We start from the raw sequence: 24,984 nt of genomic DNA on the forward strand, positions 1-24,984 counted from the left end.
CATTTGTTAAAGCAAAAAAAGTCTTGTCTCAAAGATTGGATTTAAAATTTAAAGAGAAGAAGCTTGTATCTGTGTACTGTAGGAGAGATTTAAAGTTATCTGTTATAATTCTTTTATTTCCTCATTATCTTAGTTTTGCATATTTTATGATATATATATTAGAGTAGAACTACATTAGAATATTATTTTGTAATTGTTCTCTGTTATGATTCTTCATTCATATCTGTATTCTTCCCACCTGTTTAGTGTATAATGTTGTAGTCTTCATTTTTTTTTTTAAATTGCATTCCCCTAAAGTTAGATCAGTATTTCTTGCATAAAGTTCAGAACAGAATCAGTATTTCCAAGGAAAGAAGGGAGAATCTGACATGTTCTTGGTGTCTTCCACCCAGAAACTGGGAAATAAAAGCCTCCTGAAGTCTGCTGTCTCACTCACAGTCAGACAGAAATCATAGGACATGCATTGACTTTGAACAACTCAAGAGTAAACAACTATTACTTCTGCCAAAATGAGCAAACTATATAAAGATGGACAAATATATCCTAAAGTGTTTTGTCTCTTTACTTCCCTGAACCCTTTAATCAGAAAGCTTTAACTTTCCTTTAGCACTGAAGAAAATCTTACAGCAGTGTGTACTCCTAACCTGTAAGATGACAGCCACTGATTGTATTTTTGTCAGAGTACAAATTATGGAATTGTCTAAAATATATGTAATTTATTTGTTCTACACTAATAGACACCATGCCAGGTAGGCAATTTTCTTTCACAAATCCATTTTTTTGTATTTTACTTGCTTTTACTTTCTTTACTTTTGTTACAAACATTGGGGGTGGGGGGACCTCTGTGTGATGAGGCCAGAATCTGCAATAAGGATTGCTGATAAGTGCACACTCAGAGAATATTCTAGGAAATTGCTTATAAATTTGCTTGAGGCATTTTAACACAAGTGCTTCAGTCTGTGGAAATTGTTACTGCTATTTTAGGTTGCTTTCAATTGCTTATTTTTGAACAGAACTTATATTCAACTGCACAAATAAGAGATGTTCTTTGAAGCACAATAGAATTCTGGGGTTCTTGCTACTGAAATTCTGTTGTGTTGATTAAACTCCAAATAAAACAGGTGTTAGAGCAATGGCCTTTACAAGTTAATTAATCTTCATTTTCAAAGGATGAGCTACCATTTGGCTTGGGTTTGTTATACGTAAGTGTAAATTACAATGTGATTTACTGTTCTAAAGAAAAAGCCACTCTCTAAGGACAGGTCTTGCCAGTAAACTGGCATTGTGGCACATGGTGTGAGCAAATTATGCACACTTTTGGTTGAAAACATTTCCTTAAATATATGTACAATCTGTTTTATTGCTTATTCAAGAGATTGTGCTGAGAATATCAGTTTGAGGAAATACCACCTATTTAAATACCTTCTAATCTCCAAACTAATATTGAAATTTCTCTTACAGTCATTACAGCCTTGATTTTATTCACTTGTGAAGTATTTCTATTACAGGGCCAAAATCTTTACTGTACATATGTGAACACTTAGAGAGGTTTTATTTACAGTAAACTACGAAAGAGCTTTTTGACATCATATAATAATGAAAGGGTAATGTATCCCTGTCATTCTCACTGTAGAACATAGCTATATGTATAATCAGGCACCTTTTGGGAGGATTGATCTAGTTTCTGTTTTTCAGATAAGTACAAAGTCAAGCTTGTTGAGGAGAAAAAAGGTATGTTCTACAAAATGCAGTGAGTCTAAGCCACAGATTTCTATATTTTCCTGACAGAATTCAGTAAGATTTTCACTTTAAGCTGAAAGTTGTCCTTTTTTTCCCCCTCTTTTTGTTGTGCACTTAATCAGCAGCAAAGTCAACTTCACTTATGAGTTCTAATCGTCACACTGTTTTTATTTGATGTGCTTCAAACCCTTTACAAAGTCCCAGCTGCTTTCTGGTCCTCATGACACCAAGATGGTAGGTCAGAGTGTGGCCTGGATAACTACCTTGTCAGCTGGCAGGTGACACTGCTCATTCCTTTCATTTACTGAGAGTCACTTGGAGGGCACCTCTGGCCTCACAGTCCCACCCAATCACTGCACTTGCACAGCAGCAAACTTGGGGCACAGTGCTGCCCAGTGCTGGCATTCTGTTGTCAAGTGCACTTTTTTGGAAGAGAGATGAAATGTTCAGAATCCCAGGAGACATGCTGACATTTTGCACCACCCCTGCTCTTTCAAACCAAGGGAGCTTGGAAATGCACTGCTTCACATCAAAGGGTTATGTCTTTTTACAGCACTAGCAGAACACAGTAAGTGTAATTTGCCTTTAGAGAGTGAGGTATTTACTTTTCATGGGTCCATTCTCCTATCCTGAACTGTTAAATCATTTCCCATCTCTGACAATTTTAAGATGTCTTGGTTTAGAGCACAGCTTTTCTGACTGGCTCCAGAACAGAATTAACTTTGATTTCACTTGATCTTGTTGTGACTTCTCATTTCCTCCACACTCCAGGGTTTATTTTGTGTGCTGTCCTATTTTGGTCCAGTCCAATTCTGTTCCCGCAACTCCTCACATTTCTTGCCCCCGACTGGATGTACACCCAGCATCACCCTGTGTAAGACTTGCGCATTCCCAGTGTTTTCCTGGCATATCAGCGTGCTTTGGTGAGGTGCACTGGAGCTCTCTGGGGCTCACAGGAGAGCAGGCAGCAGCCTGTCAGATCCATGGCTGTGCCCTGTCTCCTGCCCAGAGGTGATTTCTGTCAGGCCAAGAAGGGAATGAGGAATTGGCACACAGGTTGGAAATGTCTCAAAGGCAACCTTGCCAGGATGGGAGCAGCTGGGAGGTGCTAAATGCTTGAACTTGTGCAGGAGCTGCAGAAGTGTAGAACATCACCTTCCCAAATGCTTGAGAAGAAACTTTTATTCTGTCAGTGACTCCTAGCATTAAACCTCGTTAGACAACATAGAGCTCTTACAGTAAGCTCCATGTATTTTTCCTTTTTCTTCCTTATCCCCCTTTTCCCCTTTATCCTCTTTTTTTCCACTCCTTTTCAATACCTTCATTTCCTCAGTTGACTTTTTTTTTCATTTGTCAAAAGATTTCTTTTTTTCTTCCACAAATCCCTTTCTTGTTTCTCCTTTTGATGTGGCTTTTCTCTGTGTTTCCCTTTCAACCCTCAGAGCTTATTTTAGCCTCTTCTCTGTATTTGTTACATGGAGGAGTGCTATTGAAAAATTAAAAGTAGATTGCATGGGATTTTCTTATTTCGCTTTTTCCTCTAGAGGCCTGTTTCTCTTCCCTGCTATTTCTATGAAGTTTACCATTCCCAAAAGCTTCTTTCCTTTTCTTCCAAATTATTTTACTCATCTTTTGCTCTCTTGCTCTATCCTTCTACTTCACCTTCCCTTTCCCTTATTATTGCTTGATATTTAATTTCTCAGGCAGGGTGAGTCTTTGTGGAAGCATTCTGGATAAACACTCCAGTCTGTGCTTCAGCCCTGCCGACAAACACTGACTTCCCAACTGTGTCTGTACTGGATTTTTGTTCCCTTTTTTTCCCATTTCAGCCCCAGTAGCAGCAGTGAGGTTGGCAGTATTAAGTGCTACAGCCCCATTATAACCACAGCCTTGTATAACCCATTAAAGATCAGGTCTGTATGACATTGTAATTTTAATAGCAGTCGCTGGCAGCCTATCTCTGCTTGTTCTCCTATTATTACAACCACCAGTAGAGCTGTTCTACTGGGAAATTTCAAGTGTAGACAAAGCTTTAATCAACAGTAATCTGATCCTTTAAAAATGCAACACCAATTCATTTATTTCTCATTTCACATATGAAATTTTAATAGGTACAATCACCCTTAAGGATGTTTCAAATATTAACATTATGCACAATTAGAAAACAGAATCTTTTTACTGTATGAAACTATCAGCCTCTGAACCAAGTAAGTAGTTTTCTGTGCAGACATCAAGTTTACTATCAATCAGAAGCTTATTAACAGCTGTGTTAGTCCTAATTAAGTGCAAAGCAATGGCAGACTTTTTAATTAAGTCTTATTTTCCTAAGAGGAGCCTAATGGGGTTTTTTTTCCTCTTTCTCTTCCCCACCTCCATCCTTATTTACTGTGTAAAGTCAGCTTTAAAAATAACTGGGACACAAGATCGGGCCATTGACATGAGGCCAAAGCACCAGGAAAGATTTCCTTCATGGAATGGCTGTGTTGTGATTATACTGACCATATTTTATTCCTCTGATTTTGTAAACTAATTCTGATTTTTAAAAACTTTTCTGCAGCATTTTTCATTTTATTTTCTTTTTAGTTCTCCACTTGTCAGAAGTGTATTTCCTGCATCCTCAGTTTCAACAGAAGTAGAAATTAATTTTAGTGTATAAATTCATATGAGAGAAAGTGGAAATGTGTGACATCATATACACCAGAAAGGTCCTTGCTGCCTGACTAGACCTCTGTATGTAGTACAATGTAATAAATACTCAGTTGTTGAGAAAGAATTTGCCTCACAGGTAAGCTGAAATTTAGAAGTCTCTACAAGTGTTTGATTTTCTTGAGAGAAGTGCCCTGAAAACCCTCTTAATCTGCACTTTCTGCACAGCACTATTTAAACTGGAGAACTTCTGTAACCACAAACAATGTCTGGATTGTTACTTTGCTGAGAGGATAAGCAGTGTGTACATGTAAGAGGGCAGAGTAACTTCTCGCTTCTCTTGACAAAGTATTGTCAAGCATGAATATTTTTCTGTACCATTACAGATATAAAATGCCTTTACCTGAGCTCTGTTCAGTCTCTATTTTAACCTAAGACCATTTAAACCATTTAAAAATGTCTCAAGGCAAACCCTGGCCTGGATGAGCTCTCAGTTACACCAAGGACTCCTGTGAAATGCTCACAGTTTACAAGAGGTGAGGATCTGAGTATCTGTTCTCCACAGTTTAAAGATGGGTGGATCACCATATGAGATTAATTTCAGGGTTTACTTCTCTAACTAACCCCAGGGCTCCTAGGTTTGCTCTTGCACATTTTAGGCAACAGACTGTTTTCCTTTGGACAGCAGGAAAAATGTAATGTGTTCCTGTAAAAAAGTACTCAAATGTGCAAGGACAGAAAGATCAAGGTGTTGGCCAGCAAGCTTAAAAGGAACTGGAGCCTAAAATCCATTAAACCTCATGGTGTTGCCTAGCTAGGCTTAGCACTATGGGCTCTGAGGAGCAGCAATTGTCATTTTCAAAGGGTTTGCAGAGCACTTGTTGCAACCTGAGCTGGCTTGAGCCTAAGGCACTGATGCAATGTAAGCACTGAGGTCAGTAAAATCATAGTCACAATTGTGGTGGATTTAAAATGCTCTGGCTCAATTATGGCAGTAAATCCAAGTCTAGATATAGCAGCTCTTCATTTATGGGCACACAGGTATGTCATAATTGTCTGTAATAAAGTATGATGGAAATTAAAATGGCAACACTTTACCTCCTGCTTTGTGGAGTAAACCAGTGATTTTTTTTTTTCATTTATACCTATTGTGTGGTTTCTGTGCTGTTTCCAACACAGGTTCTGGGTTTGTATATTTAGAAGTTTCAGTAATCAATACCTGGTACGTTCTGGTTCATTACAGCCACAGGGGTTAATGAATGACTATTGTTTATACATTGTCTGATGTTAAAGCTTAATCCATATTTGAGTCTGATGCCAGCTTTGTTTCCAGGAAGAAAGAACTGAGATAATGGCTAGGCATATTTTAGAAGAGAATATGGTTTTTATAATAGTTATGGATCATTTTTATACTTGGGTTATCTTGAATACATTGGACCTTTATGCTTCAGGATTGGCCAAGTCTGATTACTTTTTTTCCTCTTACTTTAATAAAAAGCAGAATAAGCTCATTAATTTCTTCCACTTTTCCCCCATGTCTCTTATCCACTTATAGAAGGTTTATTTTCATATAAGAAACACTAATATCCTCTGAAGAGTGAATTTTAAAAATGCCATTTTACTTCTTTTGATTGCGATAGCAATGTTAAGTTGGGAGCCTTGACATCCAAACAGGATTCTCCAAGGCCTCTGGAAAAGGCAGAATGCTTGTAACCAAACCTGTGTGGGCAGCTGTTGTTAGGAGTGCCTGGAAAGTGTTGTCAGATGCTGGAATGGGCTGCACAGGGGGGTGATGGGATCACCATCCCTGGAGCTGTTCAAGGAATGACTGGAGGTGGCCCTCAGTGCCATGGTCTGGTTGACCCAGTAGTGTTGGGTCAGAGGTGGAACTCGGTGATCTTGGAGGTCTTTTCCAGCATAAAAGGTTCCATGTTTCTGTAGTGGAGACCTTGGAAATGTCTTTTTAAGAACAGCTAATATTGTAAGGTTCCTGAAGTTTCTGCCCATTTTCCATGTAAAATATCTGCTTTTCAAAGGTGGACGTTTCTTTTGCTAACTTCTAGACTGCCAAGAGCTCTACAGCACTTTCCTTTTACCCCTCTCCTATGTTTAATGAGGATTTTTTAACTGTTGGAACTTCTTGTTTTTTCTGCCCAAATTAAACAAATTAAGGAACACTATAAATGACAGTGTTTATTTGATTAGCTACTGTTTTATGGCAAAATTTGAATTAATCTTTAAAAAAAATGTGATAAAGGTGAATTTATTTTTCATGTTGATACTGTGAAGTTGTGCAGCATAGGTTTTCATTATTATGCTTACAATTTCCAACAAATATAGAAGAATATTGTGCAAATATTACCATATCCACATCAGAGCCTGCAAATTAAAGATGGTGCTTAAAAAAAAATTACTCTGTTTCCATAAGTAGGTGGTTTGCTAATTATCGATAAAGATACAGGAATAGGAAAGCCATAGATGGGACTGTTCAAGACTATTTTAAGGAGTTGTTGGAGCTTCTTAGCATTAACTAGGAAATATTTTGGAATAGATGGCACATTAATATTTTCTACTGTCAAAGAAAAGGTGACTGCGGGGTGAAAGAGAGGGAAGTGGAACCAGCAGCACAAGGGTGACTGCCATTCCAGGTCTCTGATAAAGAAGGGAGACTGTACCTATCTGAAATGAGGAAAGGCAGCAAGAACATCTTTGAAAGAGATAAAAGGCCTCTCATCCCCCTTTTCTCCCTTTATTTATTCAGTGAACTTCAGCCCTTGCAGAAAGCACCTGGCTGACAGCTCTGTACCTTGCAGCCCTTGGTGTATTCCCAGCAGGGTGTACACCACAGACATCTACAGCAGCAGATTCCCCTTTGCTCTCCTGACAGGAAACGTGGGCTGTGCTTTTATTTCCAAGGTGTGTCCCACCATGGGCCTGTCTGCCCTCCTCTGCAGCAGGGTGGGCACAGACTGGGGGTGTGCAGAGCTTGGAGACCAGGTTAAATGAGGCAGCTCATGCTGTTAGTGCTCCAGCCATCATCCCCACCCTTTGGTGGATGTTGCCACCCCTGAGGCAGTGATGTCTAATCCACTCATGAATCAATTATTGAACTGTCGCATTTTTCAGCCTGGCCTATTAAATTAAACTGACATCAGTCTCATCTCACAAAGACATTAGATAGTGATGAATTTCAGGTACTGTTAACCTGGTTTTGAATTGGCCAGCTAGAGACAGACAGATTCATTTTACATTCCAGCTGCCAGAACCACTGTCATGTCCTATCTTGCTGTTGTGGCTTTTTGATCAATGGCCTCCCTTGTTAGCTCATGAGAAGGAGCAATTTCACAAAAAGAAAGAGAGCACAAGAAACCCAAAAAGGTCAAAACCTGGATTCATTTTTTTCATCTTTAGTAGCACTGTGAGGAAGGGGGTGCATATGTAAACACTGAGATTGGCTGGCTGGTTAAAAAAGCTTTACTCAAAGAATCATAGAATGGATTAGGCTGGAAAGGACCTTAAAGATCATCCAGTTCTTCCTGCCATGGGTAGGGACACCTTTCACTAAACCAGGATGCTCCAAGGCCCATCCAACCAGGCCTTGAGCTCCCCCAGGGATGGGGCATCCACAACTTCTCTGGACAACCTGTGGCAGTGCCTCACCAACCTCACAGTGAGGAAAAAGCACAATACTGCCTGCATGGATTTAAGAGACACTCTGTGGAATTAATGCAGCCCAGATTAGGGGAGTTTGCTTTCATGGAGAAATGGAAAAGAAATATTCCATACTGCCAACAGCATTGCTTTATACCTGCAGGGCACCCACTGTGGATAGGCCCTGCTTGCTCTGTGCTCTACTTTATCCACTGTGTGCAGCTGGTAAATAAAATGTGGAAACTTGTTTACTGTGGTCTGTAAAATGTGGAAGATCCTCAGACCGCTCTGAGCTGAACCGACATGTGTTTGGCTTTGTCTGTACTAATTCCCTTCTTGGATTCTGCTTTTATTGGTGACTGAAATAGAACAAAAAAGGTGTTGATTCACTGCTCTGACTGTTTATCCTCTTTTCTCCCTCCAGGACTTATGGGGAATTTGTGAGTGTCTGTGTGCTTCCTTTTGATTCCTCAAGGCCAGATGGAAGTGCTGGAGACCTGTAACAGGGGATGGCCAGAAGGGCAGCCTGTGGGTTTGCGGAGTGGGTTGCTGACCTGTGCTGGTGTCCTGTAAGTCCTGTGTTTGTGAATGCCCCTCTCTTCAAAAGCACTTGTCTTTTTCACTGTGTAAAAAAAAAAACAACAAGGAAATGCTGGCAGATATTTCCTGCCTGCTGGAGCTGTGAATTCATTACTATTAATAGCACTCTTAATTGACTATTTGAGAGCAGCTATAAAAATTGATTAGATGCATATGAGGAAATAAACATGGGTCAGTCTGTAGCAGCACAATGATATGAATTTGATGACCTATTAGGACACTTCTGTGTCTAGCAAAGGATATTTTTAATAAACATTAAACACTTCGGCCAAATTCTGCCCTCTAGCACTTCTCCCAGTCTAATGAATGTATAATGAAAGCAAATATTTGGTATTGCAAAAGAATCCCATTTTTTAAAATCCCATTCCTGTATATTTTTAAGAGGTTAGGTTACTTGACATGTAAAGCATCTATGAATTTTAAGTGAGGCCAGATTAGTAAGGCTCTGTAGTTGGTCTTTCATCTTAATGTGACCAAGAATGTCCTCTAGCTCACTCTATTTACTAAGAAATTAAAAAATAGCAAATTGCACATCATTGCAGGCCATATGTCTGCTCCTCTCCTGGGCTCTGCTCTACAGCAATGTTAATTGACTTGCCCAAACCCTCTTCTCCTGAGTTGTGACCACTGCTGATGAAACAATCAACAATGCTCCTGAGCAGAGCAGGGAATGAAAAAAACAACATAAAGCACAGAACCACATTAAGAATAAATTCATTTCTGCAAAGGGATGATAAAAATTTAATACTGACATATAACCTAGACTTTCAAAGGTAAAATTTTGTGTAAAGCTCAACAAGATTTAATTTTTTTTAAAAAGCAGGGGTTTCAGAATGGCCTGAAAGTTGGAGACTTTTAAAAGGCACTTTACACTGAGAAAACAAAACCAGTAATATACAAATTATTGACTGTTACACATTTATTTCTGGTTTAGTAGACTTTGAATAAGGCACAAAAAAGTTTTAAGAAACCTGCGAGGGCTGTTAAATAAAGACTATATATTCTTCTGTTGGGCAAATAATGTGATAAATCTGGATGTAGAAGATAAGTTGGATTAGACTACATTGAACAAAAGCAAAAAGGCCATTAGCTTGTAGTGCAATAATGAGCTTGCTTTTTACATTTTCACTTGAGTCTTCAGAGAGCCTCCATTAAACCAGAAGCTTTGTCTTTTAAGCCAATACATAATATTTAGGTGAGGATGCATTACTCCATCTCCAGAGCCCAGTGCTGAGGGGGGTAATGGGACACAGCTGAGTGCAGGACCCAGCTGAAGCCCATTTTCCCCACAGCCTGCAGCAGGTGCAGGTAGTTACCCTGGGCTCCTTGCCCAGCCTATAAAGAGGTGTTAGAGAGCTTCCAGCCTCTTTGGGCAGTCAAACCTTTGGCTTCATACCTTCTCAGCTAAGGGCTAAGCAGGGTGGTGGAAGCAGAGATGAAGAGCCCAGGAGATGGGCCAGAGCCTGGCAGGCTGCAACCCTGGAGCTGCCTGCACTTTCCTGCTTGGCTTCAACTCTACCCCTGCCTATCTGCAGAGCGCTCAGTCTCCTACCAGCCAGGGAAGATCTACCACAGGTAATTTTTGTGACTGTTTCTTCTAATGCCCACCCCCTGAGGGTGTCTGTTTCTCAGTGTACTTCATGCAAAATGAAAGCAGAATGTGGAATTTTCCAGTTTCTCTGCAGGTTTATGCAACCAGCTCTTCACTCATTGCCCATACCAAACTTTCCTTATTTTTGTTGGTCTTTATTTTTAATTGTGCTAGGTAACATGATTAGGTTAGAATTTCTTGAACTTTGTATTTTTTGGAGAACACCTAAAATAGTAGGTCTTGTGGATGTAGAGAAAATACTTCAGATATGAAAACTGAAGAGACTCTGAAGTGAAAGGGCAAATATAATGAAAACTTCATTATCATTAATACCCTGGTCACTTTCTCTAGCAGTTTTGTATTTTTTTTTACTTCTCAAGGCAGGGAATACAGAAAAATAGAACATGACTGTGGCAGGCTTATTCCTGATTTCCTTCATAATGTTATTTGTTTAGTAGCTATGTAGTTAGAATTTTAATTTTAATTGCCTTTTTTTTTTTTTTTTCAAGCATGGTCCATCTATCTTTTTACTATGAGAAGTTATTTTAAACTACTTAGTATTCAGGATATTTGCAGTTGCAATGAACAAGTTCATTTAAACACCAAATCAATCAGTATTTTCACTAGAGAGAAATTTTTAAGTACCAATTAAGAATGAAAAAGTGATCTACATTCTCTAATACAATATTAATGTGCTGAGAGGGGTGATCCCAACTGCATGAGAAAAAACGCAGCTGTGCATATGCTTGTCTTAAGAAAGGGTTTTTCCCTGTCACTTAGAATAATTTAATGAATAAAAAGTGGTTCTTTTACTGCTACTAATGAACGGAAATCCCATCAAATTGCAAGGCATCAACACAAGGACATTACTCTTAAACTAAAAGTGCCGTAGATTATCCCAGTGATAATGGAGGCCATGAGCACTCTGTGGGATGGATGGACTGTTCTTGTGGTGCTGAGCTGGAGTTACCTTTCAGCAGTGCATAGATCACAGTTTGGAGTTATGCTAGGTGCTTAATTCTGTTATCCTCTGTTGAAATATCAACCTATCTGCTCATAATGAGACCGTTTAAAAAAACCATAATTACAGAGGCTGTGGGGAAATCGCATCCTTTAGGTTGATCGGGGTGTGCAGGGATCTGCTGAGGGTGAGGTGGAGCCTTGCTGATGCAGTAACTCATACCCTTGTTGATGGATCAGTTGGACATGTAGTGGTGGGAAGGGTACTGGCCTGGCTCTGTGTTCCAGTGGTGTGTTTTCCTCTGGTACCCGCAGTTTGGTTTGTGTGCTTTGAAGTAAAGGGAGCAGCCTGTGAAAAGGCTTTGGGGGAAGGGGACCTGAGGTTTTTACAGGATTCTGCCTTGGGTGGAGGAACCCTGTTTAGGTGGGGGTTAGATTGCATGGAAAAATGATTTTACAAGTCTCTAACAACTGGAGGGCAGTTCAGGAGACCTAAAAAATGCAGCAACGGTGCTTCAACCCAAGGAGGTTTTATCACCTTCACTTAGATAGCTTTGTTTCAGCTCAACACCCACTTGGCTCTTTAGAGTTGATCTGCCAGGAACATTGCTGAACAATAAGGTGACAACCTCACCCTATCAAAATGACATAAAATACATTTTTTTTAAAGTTCTGTTTGAACTGTCTTACCATAAAAGTATTTTTAGAGCAAGGCACCTTGGGGGAACATCTGAAAATGTGAACAGAAAAAATAAAAAGAACCTGAAGTTGAATTGTTGAACCAAAGATTGCCTGGCCTCTCCAAGGATTTCGTTAGCAGCTTTCCTGTGAAACAGTTTCAGGAGCCTATTTGCAACAATTTTGGTTTTCTTATTCAACTGACTCTCTTGCATTAATTTGTATAAATGTAATGCTTTTTTTTCCCTGTGATATTTCTGTAAGTGTTATCTAAATATATCATTTAAAAGGACTGTTGGCTTAACTATTTTAGGATAGTGTCTTTATGAAATAGACTTTTTTTGGGACAGCAAAATATATAGAATCTCTTTCTCATTATATAGGGGGGGAAAGTATTTATTATTCATAAACAGAAGAATTTGTGCATATAAAACCAGAGCCATTGAACTTGGCTCGATACACACAAATTGAAATCAATCCATGTTGTTCTTAAAGTACTTGTTTTGCAGTTTTGGCATGAAGAGTTTGCAAGTAAAACAGTAAAGCTTCTGCTCCCTTGCTGGTTTATAAATAGTTTATGTATTAGGCATTTAGTATGCATTTTTTAATAAATCATTATTTGTCCTGAAATTCAGGATGCTTTGATCGTGCATGTTTTCACAAATATGTAGCACCTCTAGGATGACCCCAGTGCTAGCAGCAAACTGCACCGGAGGGCTTTTCACAGGAATATCCCAAGTTTTTGCAGTTTGGAGGGCAGCAGCCTTGGCTGTGTGCCACATCACCCTTTCCCTGTGCACTCTGAGTGGGTGTTGGAGATGCCACAAAACCAGGCTTGAAGTTACCGTGCACAGGATGAAAACACCTTCGTGGGATATTGCTGTGGTAATCCCAGCCTAGCAAGGTAAAGCTACATCTAAAAGATCCCTTCAAAAGAGAATAGGAAATGCAGTAATTGGGGAAGTGAGTGGAGTCATGTGGGAAAATATTTGTAGCAGATGACTCTTTTCCAGCACTGCGGCTGTTACATTAAAGAGCTAATGTGTAAGTTAATGCTGCCTGAGGCAGGATTAATTTCTGATGTGTACAGATTGAAGATTGCTAATGGCCTAGCTAGCATGAAAGCCAGCTTGCCTGGGAAGGTGACTTACTGTACTTGCTTCTCCTATCTGGCTGTAGCTTGGTTTTACTGAGCACCTGGCTCTGAGTTTTACTGTCTGCCCAACTCCTGAGGGGGCACTAAAGTTGTTGCCAAGTCCAAGGCAGGGCCGAGCCATTGGTGAGGCCATTTGTGCATGAGAACAAATCAAGGTGTATGAGTGACTGCTTTCCTCATCTCTTCTTGGGCTGTTCTGATGGCACGTAAGAGCTTATGCTGCTTCCCTGGACCAGACTTGTAGCTGCTGCCAGTGAGTGAAAACCAAAGAAAATGGCAAATTTGCACACTCTGGGAATTTGATGCTTGTGTTTAGGTGATCTGCTTTGGTCACCTTTTGATCACCTTTTCAGCATGAGAGAAGCTGTTTCCTCCATTGATGGAGGGTGTTTGTCAGGTTGATAAATGCTGTGAAGCATAGAGATAATAACATGCTGTCTTCTTCCAGGCCTAATCCTAGCTCTTGCATTGCTCCTCTGTTGTGGAGGGGTGGCTGAGGTCCCTCTGATATGCCCCAAGCATTGGATGGAGGTAAATTTCCATGGGAATCTATTCCCCTGTGCCCCTTTCCAGTTTGGATGTGAGGAAATGGGCTCACAGCATTGCTCACACACAGAGCAAGGTAGACTTTGTGTGGGTGGAAGTTCTCTGGGGACACTTGCCATGGGGCTTTGTGCTTCTCATTGGATGTTCTCTTTGTAGGGATTAGTATTTTTTTATGCATATCTTCCTCAAATGTGCTACTGAGCACTTACTCTGCTCCCAGCTCCTTCTCTGGAAAACTACTTCAGTGTGCTCTGCTGTGCTGAGGGCACATTGTTATTTCTGCAGCTTCTGGCTGCTTTCTCACCTCCAGTGTTTTGCTTCTCCTGGTGGAGAGGCAGAGCACCTTTATGGATCCTAGCTGCAGTAGGTTCTGTTGATTTGTGTCTCTGTATTGGCAGTTGTGCAGTCAATCCACTTTCTTGTTAAAGTGCATGATGTTTTAATACTGGTATGTAACTGCCCTCTGAGGATAAAAGGGAATTAAAATAAAATTAAAAGCAAGAGATGGGGTAAAATAAATAGCTTTTGCTCTTTTTATAAAACATGTTAAATGTGGGTGGGAGTGCTCAGCAGTCTTATATTGGGTTTTTTCTTCAATTTTTTTCTAAATAAGATATCAACATTTGCACCTAGGAAGAGTATTTCAGCTATATCTTTTTTATGTGTCATCTTTTCATGAATACGCTACTACTCAGCTGTTGCAGAGGTAACAACACCCATCAGTCTGGAGGTGACTCTGTGATTACCATTTTAGAGATTCCTGCCTCTTTTGCAGCTTTCAGTCTGGAGTGCTGAATGGAATATTTCTTAAACACATGTGTGCCCAGTGGCTGTGTGAGGAGGCAGAGGGGATGAGTGGTGTTGGTGAGAAAGCCAGGAATTCCTTCAGCAGCACCAGGACATGTTCTCCTCTCCCACTGGACACTGATAACTCAATGCTAATGGGTGTTATGCATAAGGGAGAGGATCCACCCCATTGCATGCTCTGGGAAGTGCAATTCAAAGCTTTCCCAAGGCATCTTTAAATTAAATTTCTTGGAGAATCTGTCTTTGAGTTGTCTTACATGCAGAACTCCCACTGACTCAACAGGCCTTGCTGCACTCAGATCAGTGGTGGGAGATTTCTCTTTTGTTGTATCTTTCCAAAAGATGTAAAAGAGAGGTAAATCACTCTTATTGGCATGATTCACAGGTGCTAGCCTGTGTGTCTCGTAGGGATTCACTATGAGGTGGGCACTTTTGGGTTATGTGAATGACAAAATACTGGAAAAATAAGCCAATAAAAAAAAAAGTGGTCAGGAATTTCCTTCAATCCAGAAGAGCTCCTTTTTAGGAGTACCCTTGCCTGCTGACAGGAGTTGAAGGAAGGTAGATTGGCCAGGGGAACTATCAAGACTGGATGTTTAAAATGGCTAGCAAGAACGTATAGATTTCCTGTGAAAGAATTATACAAACTAAACGAAAATCCCCATAGCCACAGGACTTGGGTGACAAAGAGGTGTGCCCATAAAAAGGTGGAGTCTGTAGCAGCTGTGTCAGGGCTTTTAGCACCTTCCTCAGAGGCACCTGGTATTGGGTGTGGTCAGTGATTGCAAAGTGGGGTTCAGCTGACCAGTGCTCACCTTCTGGTTTTATCCAGTACAATTCCAAGAGCCTGGCTCCTTTGAACTCTGCAGAAGATGGACTTGTGTTATCACAGCTGTGCAGTGTTTGGCCAAATTCCCTGCATTTTGCTTGTGGAAGGAAGGAGGCAGCATGTGGATTGTTCTGCTGAAACCAGAAGCATCAGAGTAACATGTGAGGCTGGTGCCTGCAATGCCAAACTGCTGCTTTGTGGTCTTACCTTATTTCTTTTTCCTTCTTTAAGCACAAGGGAAATTTTGAAATTATATCTTTTTCTTAAACAGATTTGTGAAATCAGTGGGGGTTAATTAAAAACTAAATTTGGAATCTACAAACATCCAGAAATTATTTACACTGTTGTTAATTTCTTCTTTAATATTCATAAGTGTTTTCTGTTAATTAAGAAGAGAGGGAGAACATGAAGAAAGGCTCAGAACAAAAGCAAACTGCATACAGATTAGGGACTGAGTTCTCAAAGAACTGGACTAAATACATACTGCCAGCACTCAGTGAGGAATTTATATGCAGGGAATGTATCCTGCAGCTGAAAAATTTGGCTTACTTGTGTCTTAAACTTACTGCATCAGAATTTGACATAATCCTCCTACCGCCATGGCTGCCACTTCCCTGCTGTCTGGCATTGGACATTCTGCAGTCCTAAAGCAGTTTCCAGGGCTGGAAGGGACCTTAAGGCTCATCTTGTTCCCACCAGCCTTTCACCAGAGCAGGTTCCTTAGGGCTCCATCCAGCCTGGCCCTGAACACATCTGGGTATGGAGCATCCACAACTTCCTTGGGAAACCTGTTCAGCAGGCACAGGGGGTGCACCTCTCTCAGTGAATTTCTCACATATGGAGGTATTTGCAGCCTCTTCCAACAGCTGGGAACTTCACCAGCTTTGTTCTTTCCCATTTTTTTCTTCCCATGTTTAGCTTCATCCCTGTAGTCTATTTACCTTCAGTATTGAAACAATGTACTATTGTAAATCTTTTATTTAAGCAGTTTTGAATACTGACCTATTGGGCTGCAGTTTTTCCACTCTATAGGATATGGGTGAGCTTTAAATAATGTACTTTAGAATACACTTATGAATAAAAGTACTGTATTTCCCAGCAAGATTTGGGAATCTTTTGTTTGTTGTGAATAATTGGACTTGATGCCTGTGTGGATTCTTGGTATAGACAAGAGATTGAAAGAATGACCTGAGTTAAAGATGTATTTCATTTAGAATATTGAATATACCTGTGTCTAATTTGGTTGGCAAGTAGAAAACACAAACATCTAGCTCCCTAAAATGCCCCTTTAAACAGGCTGTATGATTGGCATTCCTGCTCTGATGGCTGCTGCTTTGCAGGGGTTCCAAGGCAGGCCTATTTTCAGGTTTCACACTCTACCTTCCCTGTCCAACATTGTGGCAATCTTCTAAGAATGAGCTGTGAGGATAATGGAAAGATGGAAGTAAGGAAAATAGCACTTAAAAAAAACTAATTGTATTTTTTACTTCAAATCCAAGGTAGCAAATTTTTTGTTTGTTTGTGGTGTTTTGTTTTGTCTTTTGGGGGCTTTTTTATTTCCTAAGGGTGGAGAATCTGGAATGTTGCTGGGGGAAGAAATAGAGTTAAAAGAAAATATGAGCTCCCCTGTGCTCCAGGGATGCTGTTGTATGGTCTGAACACATTGTACACACTATTCTAAGCTGTGACAGGGAGTCAAAAGTTGCAGAAAAAATTTATTTTGGCAAAGGTTTATGGAAAAATGAAGGCTATAGAGAAGTCTGGAGAGTAGAAGCAGACTTCAGACTCTGGTAGCTTGAGCACAAGTTAAGAGACCTGGGCTAGAGATGAGTGAGCTGTATGTACAAATACATTTCTGTGATCTTTTTTGATAGGAAAAAGATCACAAATTATATCAGAAAATTCAGGGTCAACTGTAGCAAGAACACCTCGGGGGAGATGGGAGTTGCAGTAATATCAGAAGACATCTGGTGATGGGGCTACAGCAGATATTTTTCCCCCTCAGGGATGACAATGGAACAGTAATTACCAGGAAAGCCAGCAACCTGCAGAGTGCAGGAGTGTCTTGTTTGTAGTTAGGGATGCTGAAGTCTGGAATATATAGGAATCAAAATTTGGTCTCTGAACAAATGAATCTACAAGGGTGACAGGTGAGAAGGCAAATGGAATGGGGAAGGAGGAGAAGGAAATGAGCACTGGGATAAAGTGATTTCCTCAAAGAGCTAACACTCAATTATGTTCTTTAAAGTTTCATCAGTTAATGCAACTGCATCTCTCTAACCCAAATTTTATCTAAAACTGAACCCATAAAAAGGAATAGTCCAAGTATAAATGGGTACACTTGTCTCAGTCCCCTATATCACTAAAATAAAACAGTGTGACTGTGCTTTTTATCTTCTCTGTTGTTCTCCCAGCTGCTCTACAAAAATATTATGCTGGTTTAGCTAGTGATTTTTAACCCTTCATGTTATAATTGCAAAGAGCATTTGCATGGGTTGTTGGTGTGAAGATGAAATGAAACTCTGCTATAAGTAATAAGCTGCAATTTAAAAGGAATCAAAAAGACATACACTGTTTGAAGTGAGTTAAGTGATTTAAGATGCTTGAAGCTCCGCTTCAGTGAGAAATCTGAAAAGAAACTGAGCTCTTGGGACTGTTCAGACACCTCTAAAGATCAGCCCTCTCTATGCTATCTCAAGGAGGTCACTTAAAAGCTAGGTTAGGCAAAAAGCTATCTCCCAGCAAGACAGTTAAAAGGGAATGGCTGGAAAATAAGGTTTTGTACAGGTGTGGCACATGTCTTCTTCAATACTGATTCCAGAGGCTAGAACTTACTGATGTGTATCTGCCCTGGCCCATACTTCTATCTCTCCTACAGAAATGAATGTAGTTTCTGTAGGGTGCTTTTGTTATTATCTGTGCCAATGAGCTCCAGAGTCATCTGCAGTGTCAGGGGAAAAACAAATCCAAAGTCTGAGATTTCAGTGAGAAATTGCCTATTCCCTCTTCTCCTGCATGTGCCCTTGGAGTTGCTCATCCCAATATCAGTTGCTCTATTTCTCTTAAAAAACCTTTAACTTGCTTGGTTTCTGCTTTGTGCTACTAGAGCCCTGTGTGACTTTGATAAGTTGTCATACTGTATTTACATGTAAGCATCAAACATTCTTCTCTTTGAATAAGAGGTGATCAAGTGGCAATGAAAATGTAGCTGAAAACAAAATCCTACACAGCTGAATTTATTCTATCCTTTGAATTTATTTCTGTCCTTTGCATGTTAATGAAGTTCGGGCGGCATCAGCAGAAGGTGCAGTGTGGTGAAGTGTTTGAGTGGGTCTGTCCAGCCCCCACGTGAGAATCAAAGGTGAATTGGAGTTAAGGCACTGTAGAACAGAGTTTAAACCCCACAGATTAAAAAAAATATCATAGATGTTTTTAAAAGAAATAAAGCAACAGATACTACTTTTCATTTATTAGCTGTGGACAGAAATAATTTAGCACATACATTTGTCTGTCAAGAGACCACTGGTTGCTCATTGGTGTAGTGGAAGTCTACCAATATAACAAAGCTTTTCTGTTTCTGAGCGTTAAAACATCAAACACTGAGTAGCTTTGAAATGCATGTTTTTTAACTGAGGTCTTTCTAGAAGTAAAATTAACTGCACATCACTATTTAATGCATGAAACCACGATTTACTGTCCTGAGAACTAATTTCAGCTAGCTGCAGTTGTAAACTTGCCCTCAATTAATGCGCTACTGGGCCCAATTCAGAGATGGGTAAAGTCAGCAGGTCTTTCCAATTACTTTTATGGATATCAGATGAAGTCTTTAATTAATGCACCACTGAGTGCTCAGGCTCATTTAAAAATTTCTCATTTCTAGATAGAATGCAGATCTTTCAAAATGTCATTGTACTTTAAAGCTGTTCTGCTCTCTTGGATGAGAAGTTATTTACACTTGTGTGACTACATCTGATATATTCCCTCTTTCCTCACACCATAATATGCCTACAGTATGTGTTTTGATATATTATGTGTATCTTTGAATACATAATATATTACCAGATGGTATGTGATTAGCAGGGTACACTAAAGTAGAAAGATGTCTTCTGCCCTGGGTACATGTACACAGTCTGGTGGTGTACATATTTAAAGTGAATATTTCAAGATGTATTTTTAGGAGAGAAAATAATCTGTTGGTATATGCAAAAGTTCTGTGTGTGCAGTAAAAGAGCTACCCAGGCAAGTTTCATACCTAACATGCTACTGAAAGTATTGGAAAGCTACCTCTGGCTCATGACATCAGCCTTGTGAAATTTTGACTAAGAGGACTTAATGTTCAGATGCCACTGGCATCTCCCAGGAGCTTAATAGCTCAGATTTGGACTATGGAATAACTGTTCCTAATTTGTAGAGGAGCAAAGAAGGGTTTCTGATGGGTTACTGCCTACTTGGGTGGAAGCATGTGAAAGCTATTGCTTTCTCAAAACAACTAAGGAAAATGCCAGCTTTGGGTTAGAGCTCCAGCATCAAGGAAAGCTTATGGATGTATTTCAGACTCCTGAAAAATCAACATTTAAATCAGAAATGTTGATACAGCCTTGCCTGAAATAATGTAATTTGTTGTTACAGTTCAGACTGGTGTTGTGAAGACACCTGAACTTATGGTCATCTGTACCTTGCATGGATTTTAGTCATCAGAAAATGAATGTCATTGGCCAAACTTTCAGCTCTTAGCAATAAAAATTACACAGTGGAGAGGAGTTATAGACATTCCAGAAGTGCACTGTTTATGGGTCGATTCAGGTTTGGAGATAGGCTTAGTTTGGTAACTGATAGAAAATTCATGCAAGAGCCTTACCTCACATAAATCAATAAGGCTTCCTTGATTGTAATGAGCTAATGCCAATTTATACCTCCTGAAGAGCTATTGCCCAGATTTACAGTGTAAGTATAATTACTATGACATAGATTTGCTGTGGTTCACTGAGCTGGCAACCAGCAAGGTTTATAGTATCGTGTCTTTTTGTTCTCACCTAAATTGCCTTTCTAGAGGGTGGCTGGAGTTAGAACCCAGACCAGAGTTTCCCTCCCAATCTGCTGTTTTGATGGTGTTATGTGTAAAGTAGAAATTCCTCCACACTCCTTGTGGAGTGTGTGGGCTCATCGTTACAGGCCCTGTGTGCTGTTGGCACAGCAGGGAAGGGCCATTCCAACGTGGTGCTTGGCACAGCAGGAACCTGCTGACTCCCCAGGACCTGCAGGAGACCCCATGCCTTTCAGTGGTGGCTGCTGCAATTTATATATTACTTTGTTGGAAGACACTGCTTGTCTTTGGCCACAAGCTTTCCTGGTCTCCAAAGCATCTCAGCACAGGTATCTCTGTGCCTGGCTAAAGGCTACCATTCAATTTCCATTATTTTTCCCATTTTCTGTTCATGATGTGTCTTCCCCAGCTGTTAATATCAGTAAAAAAATCAATCAAGAATTATTAGTAATAATTAAAGCATGAGTGGTCCATTATACTGGGTGGGCTTGGTCTCTCCAAGTATAAATTCTGCCCTCAGCTGTGCAAGTGCCCCTGGAGTTACTTGATGCAACCACTGTGATCTCTGGATGTAACTGAGAGCTGGATGTGGCCCCTGGCTCCAGGAGAGATATTCTTTTAAGATATTGTCAGATGCAGTAAAACTTCTGATTTTAAGTGGTTGAAATACCACATAACTCAGAGAAAATTGTGCAGGAAGGAAAAGAGCAGGACTGAGTCACTGAGGAAGCGTTTTGTGCTTGGAAAAGAGAGAAACTTGCTTCCAGGTGCTCTTTATGTCACAAATAAGAGGACAATAGTTTCAGCTCTAGCATCTAGCAGTCATTTCCCACAGTATAAATGCACCCTAACTTAGCATGGTTTCTGTGCTCCTGGGAGGCCATACACTAAATAATAAGGGTGCTCCAGGTCACAGCTGAGATGCAATTAACCCTCAGACTGAAGAAATACCTTCCCACCTGCAGGAAGGATTCCCTTTTTGAATAGCTTTCCATTAGTTTTCCTGTGGGAATTACACAATATTGGCAGTATTTCTGGAACTTATGTGACAGTCTTAGCCAGGGAGCAGCTTAGCTATAGGTCCTTAATACTTCTGTGGTGACAGAAATGCTGTGGGCTTTCAGTCAGGCTCTGTCTTCAGGCTATTGGCAAATTTTTTTGCCATTCTTCAACTGAGATTGCCTGTATTTAACAAGGGTTGCGTTTGTGTACATCTGAGTACATCTGAGATGGGATTTTGTTTGATATTTCCTTTTTATCCCATGGGTGACCTGTAAGCCTGAATATGGTGGTGTTTAAAGCTGACCAAAAATATTCAGATGTTTGAAAATCCACAAAAGAAATTTATTTTTATCTGAGCAATAATCTGATAGAGAAATTGAAATAGAGAAATTATAAGAGTCAGAGACTCTGAATAATCAAAGTCATATAGCTCGGGTCACTATGAAAAGTTTAGGAATTTGAAAATAGTCATTTATGGTGAAAAACAATTTAATTTTTTTTAAAATACTGTGCAGTTTTCACCCATTATTAACTTGATGTGTGTCTGAATTCCTCTGCCACTTTCTCACAGAATTGATTGCATGATTTCTGCTTCTCCTACAAGGTTTTTGGATAAATTGATATATCCAGACTGATGCTGTTTGGTATTCAATTACTTAAGTGTTCTTTCTTTCTTTTAGTTTTACATAACTGTTACTCTACTTTAAACCCACTTCTGCAGAGGGACGCACAATAAAATGAAGGGACATAGAATAAAAATGAAACAAAATGGGAAATATTATTGTAGAAGAAACTTGGTTAAGGACAGAATATCCTTTAAGCCTTAAGAAGTGTGGATGTTTGAGATGTCCAGCATGGAATAATCCCAGGGAGAAGAGCCTTGTTCACCTGGAGAATGGGTTTGGGATGATTGATATGGTTTACTTAAAATGGCTTGGTTTATTGATGCTCCTGAAATTTTTTGCATCTGGGCTGTGGAACATCAGAAGCCACTGGCTAAAGGAAGAGAGTGACTTAAGTTGGTTCTTGTGAAATGTTTAGAAGACATGGTCAGTGGGCTGAGTCACTGATAGACGAGAACAGGACTGCAGTGCCTTTGAAGTGCAGGTGCTGCAGAGGTAAAAGAGCCTTTGTGCGATCCAGTGCTCTGCACCTCCTGCTCTCCTGCCTCCCCTGCCCGTGGAGTATGACCTGTCTGGCTCTCTGGGACTGTGCCTTGATAAGTGCTGCTGTCACCCATAAGGACATGATAGGCAGTGCTGCCAGTGGCTCATGTTATCTGGGAGAAGCAAAAGCTGCAAGATCCTGTAGAACAAAAGGCAACAATATTGAGAGCAGTGAGATGTAGCTGCAGAGATGAGGAGAAAAGTGACAGCTGTAAAAGCATCACAGAGGCAGTCTGGCTCATCAGGGCTGTCATGGGTGTGCTTAGGAAGGGATTATTCCTAGTGACCAGTTCCCACTCTGTCAGATAATTCAAAAAATAAAAGTACTTAGAGGCATTAAAAAAAGTGTAGGGGATAGATATTTTAATCACATGAAAGTAAAAAATAAGTCTTAATTTTCTTAAGGGATCATGAGGCAGGTAGAGAAAATCATAAGTACTTATTCACTTTTGTACTGATTATTGAACGAACATCAAATTTGGGAAGTGGGGGGATTTGCACCAGATGATTTTCTAAGGTCCTTTTTGAACTAAATCCTTCTCTGATTACCATTTTTGATGAAAGTAAGAGGCAATGGACTCTTAAGGGATATTTTGGCCTGTAGACCCCCCTGCCATATCACACTACTGAGTCCATAATGTTAGTAAGAAAAAGAGCATTAGATCTCAGTATAGATGGAAAAAAACCCACCAAAATCAAACTCCATGCTTGGGTTGGATGAGACACCTTTTGCTGAGGGCTGGATGTTGTCAGGCCAGCACAGCTTGTAAGACATTGTAAGAAGATTTCTACAGTTTTCTCTCCTTTTCCTAGCGTAGTTGATGTGGGCCATGGACAGAGCTCATCTGCCTTGTCAGGATATGCTCTGTGGAGGGTGAGTTCACACTTCAGCTGTGAGAAGATAGGTCTCATAATCACAGCATGGAGATTTCTTTGTAAGGCAGTTCGGCACTCACGCAAAAATTATTGGGGGGAAAGAAAAAAATTAATGTATAAATTTTCCCTGGATTTAAAACTTGCATTTTGCACTGGCAGCAGATCTTCTCTCTGTTGCACAGATGGAGAGAGGGTCCAATTCGTCATGTATTCATTGAGGGTGGTAGGCTAAGAAATGTATGAAGGAATTAAGCTGGGAAATGTTGAATTCCTTCTTTTAGGAGGCTACAGCCAACCTTGTTACACTACTCTGTGACCCCTGGAGTAATGTTACCCCAAATGAAGCCAGTGGTTTCCTACTTTTTGCAAACTAGGCCAACAGATTCTTGAAGTGTTAAAACACTATTCATCTCTTCTTGAGTTAAAGCAGATTAAGAGAAGAAGGTTGGCTCTTTTCTACAATAAACCCACCAACCTGTCCTTGTCCAGAATTTATTTCAATAAAATGCTGTCTTCAAGAGAGGGTAATAAGAAGATTATTTTTGAAAAGTGAGAGGAAAAGAATATGAGCCTCAAACCCACTTTTGTTAGTGCTGCAGTGTGAATTTGTTGCAAGGTTAATAATAGAGTTGTCACTGTCAACAAAGGAAAGAGTCTGACAACAGATGAGAATTTTAAATGGGTTTGAGTTCTTTGCATAATTGTTATTTTAATTACCATGGTCAGGAAAGGCTTCAGAGGTTCCTCAAACACTGCTCATATCCAGATGAGTTTTACCAGAGCACCACTCACAAGCTTTCCTTTGAAAAGTCACTTTCTTGTTTTATCATGTTTACAAAAAACTGAAGTGAGAGTTAGCTATGAATCTTCTGTTATTTGAGTCGATGGCAGATGCTAGGAAGGCTTTGCTTTGTGATAGAGTTAAACTCTCTGGGACTGATTACAAAGAAATTCCATTAGCAATATTTAAATGCCATCCTTGAAAGGCACTCAATAATATGTGTGTTGGCGCTGATCAAGAATAGTACCTTTTAAAAATGAAAAAGTAATGTGACTGTTAGTTTAACATAAAAATGTCAAACTGTGGGCAGTCTCTTGTCAATTAAAGAATCTGGGCTATTCCTAATGGGAATAAGGATGAAGGGGCGGGGGGAGAAGTGGGTACTAAAAATTGCAGATGTGCAGAACTACTTAGAGATAATTTGTGCTGGCAAATAACACTGTCAGCCAGTTTGGAAGTAATACAGGCAGCTTGATATCTGTTCTTCCTGAGCCACCTTAGTGATTTCTTTTTCTTAGTATCTTCCTTAATAGCTAGCAAAGCTTTAACAGCAAGCAGGGCTATGGTAGTGGTGTGCTGAGTGGAGGTGGATTTGTCCAGATTTAAAGAATGTGCTTGCTAAAGTTCATAAAATGTATTAAAATGGCAAACCTGCTTGTTGCTGAACTGAGGGATAGCCCTGTGAGAAGGGAAGGAGGATTCTTTAAGCTTGGCAGGCTGGTGGAGCTGATGTCAGGTAGGAGTCAAGGGATGAGATTGTGCATCTTTGTAACCTGTCAGCTCTTGTTAAGAGTATGTCTCCATAAATAAAACACCACAGTCAAGTTTAAAACTTTGCCTCATCTGAAAGTAGCTTCCAAGGATACAAAAGTCTGGTAGAATTTCACTTGGAGGGAATGCCATACAGCAAC

At 40.0% G+C, this 24,984-nt stretch overlaps 1 long non-coding RNA gene across 1 annotated transcript in view; it reads left to right on the forward strand.

The window, feature by feature from the left end:
* The first annotated feature begins 10,030 nt into the window (after positions 1–10,030).
* Positions 10,031–24,984, forward strand: part of LOC132075217 (uncharacterized) — an 81,609-nt gene continuing 66,655 nt past the window's right edge. Inside the window, exon 1 of the long non-coding RNA XR_009418737.1 lies at positions 10,031–10,212. This is a non-coding gene — a long non-coding RNA (uncharacterized LOC132075217). The remainder of the gene's footprint in view (positions 10,213–24,984) is intronic.

This window comes from Ammospiza nelsoni, chromosome 6 (genome assembly GCF_027579445.1).
Source record: "Ammospiza nelsoni isolate bAmmNel1 chromosome 6, bAmmNel1.pri, whole genome shotgun sequence".
Taxonomy (NCBI): Eukaryota; Metazoa; Chordata; class Aves; order Passeriformes; family Passerellidae; genus Ammospiza; species Ammospiza nelsoni.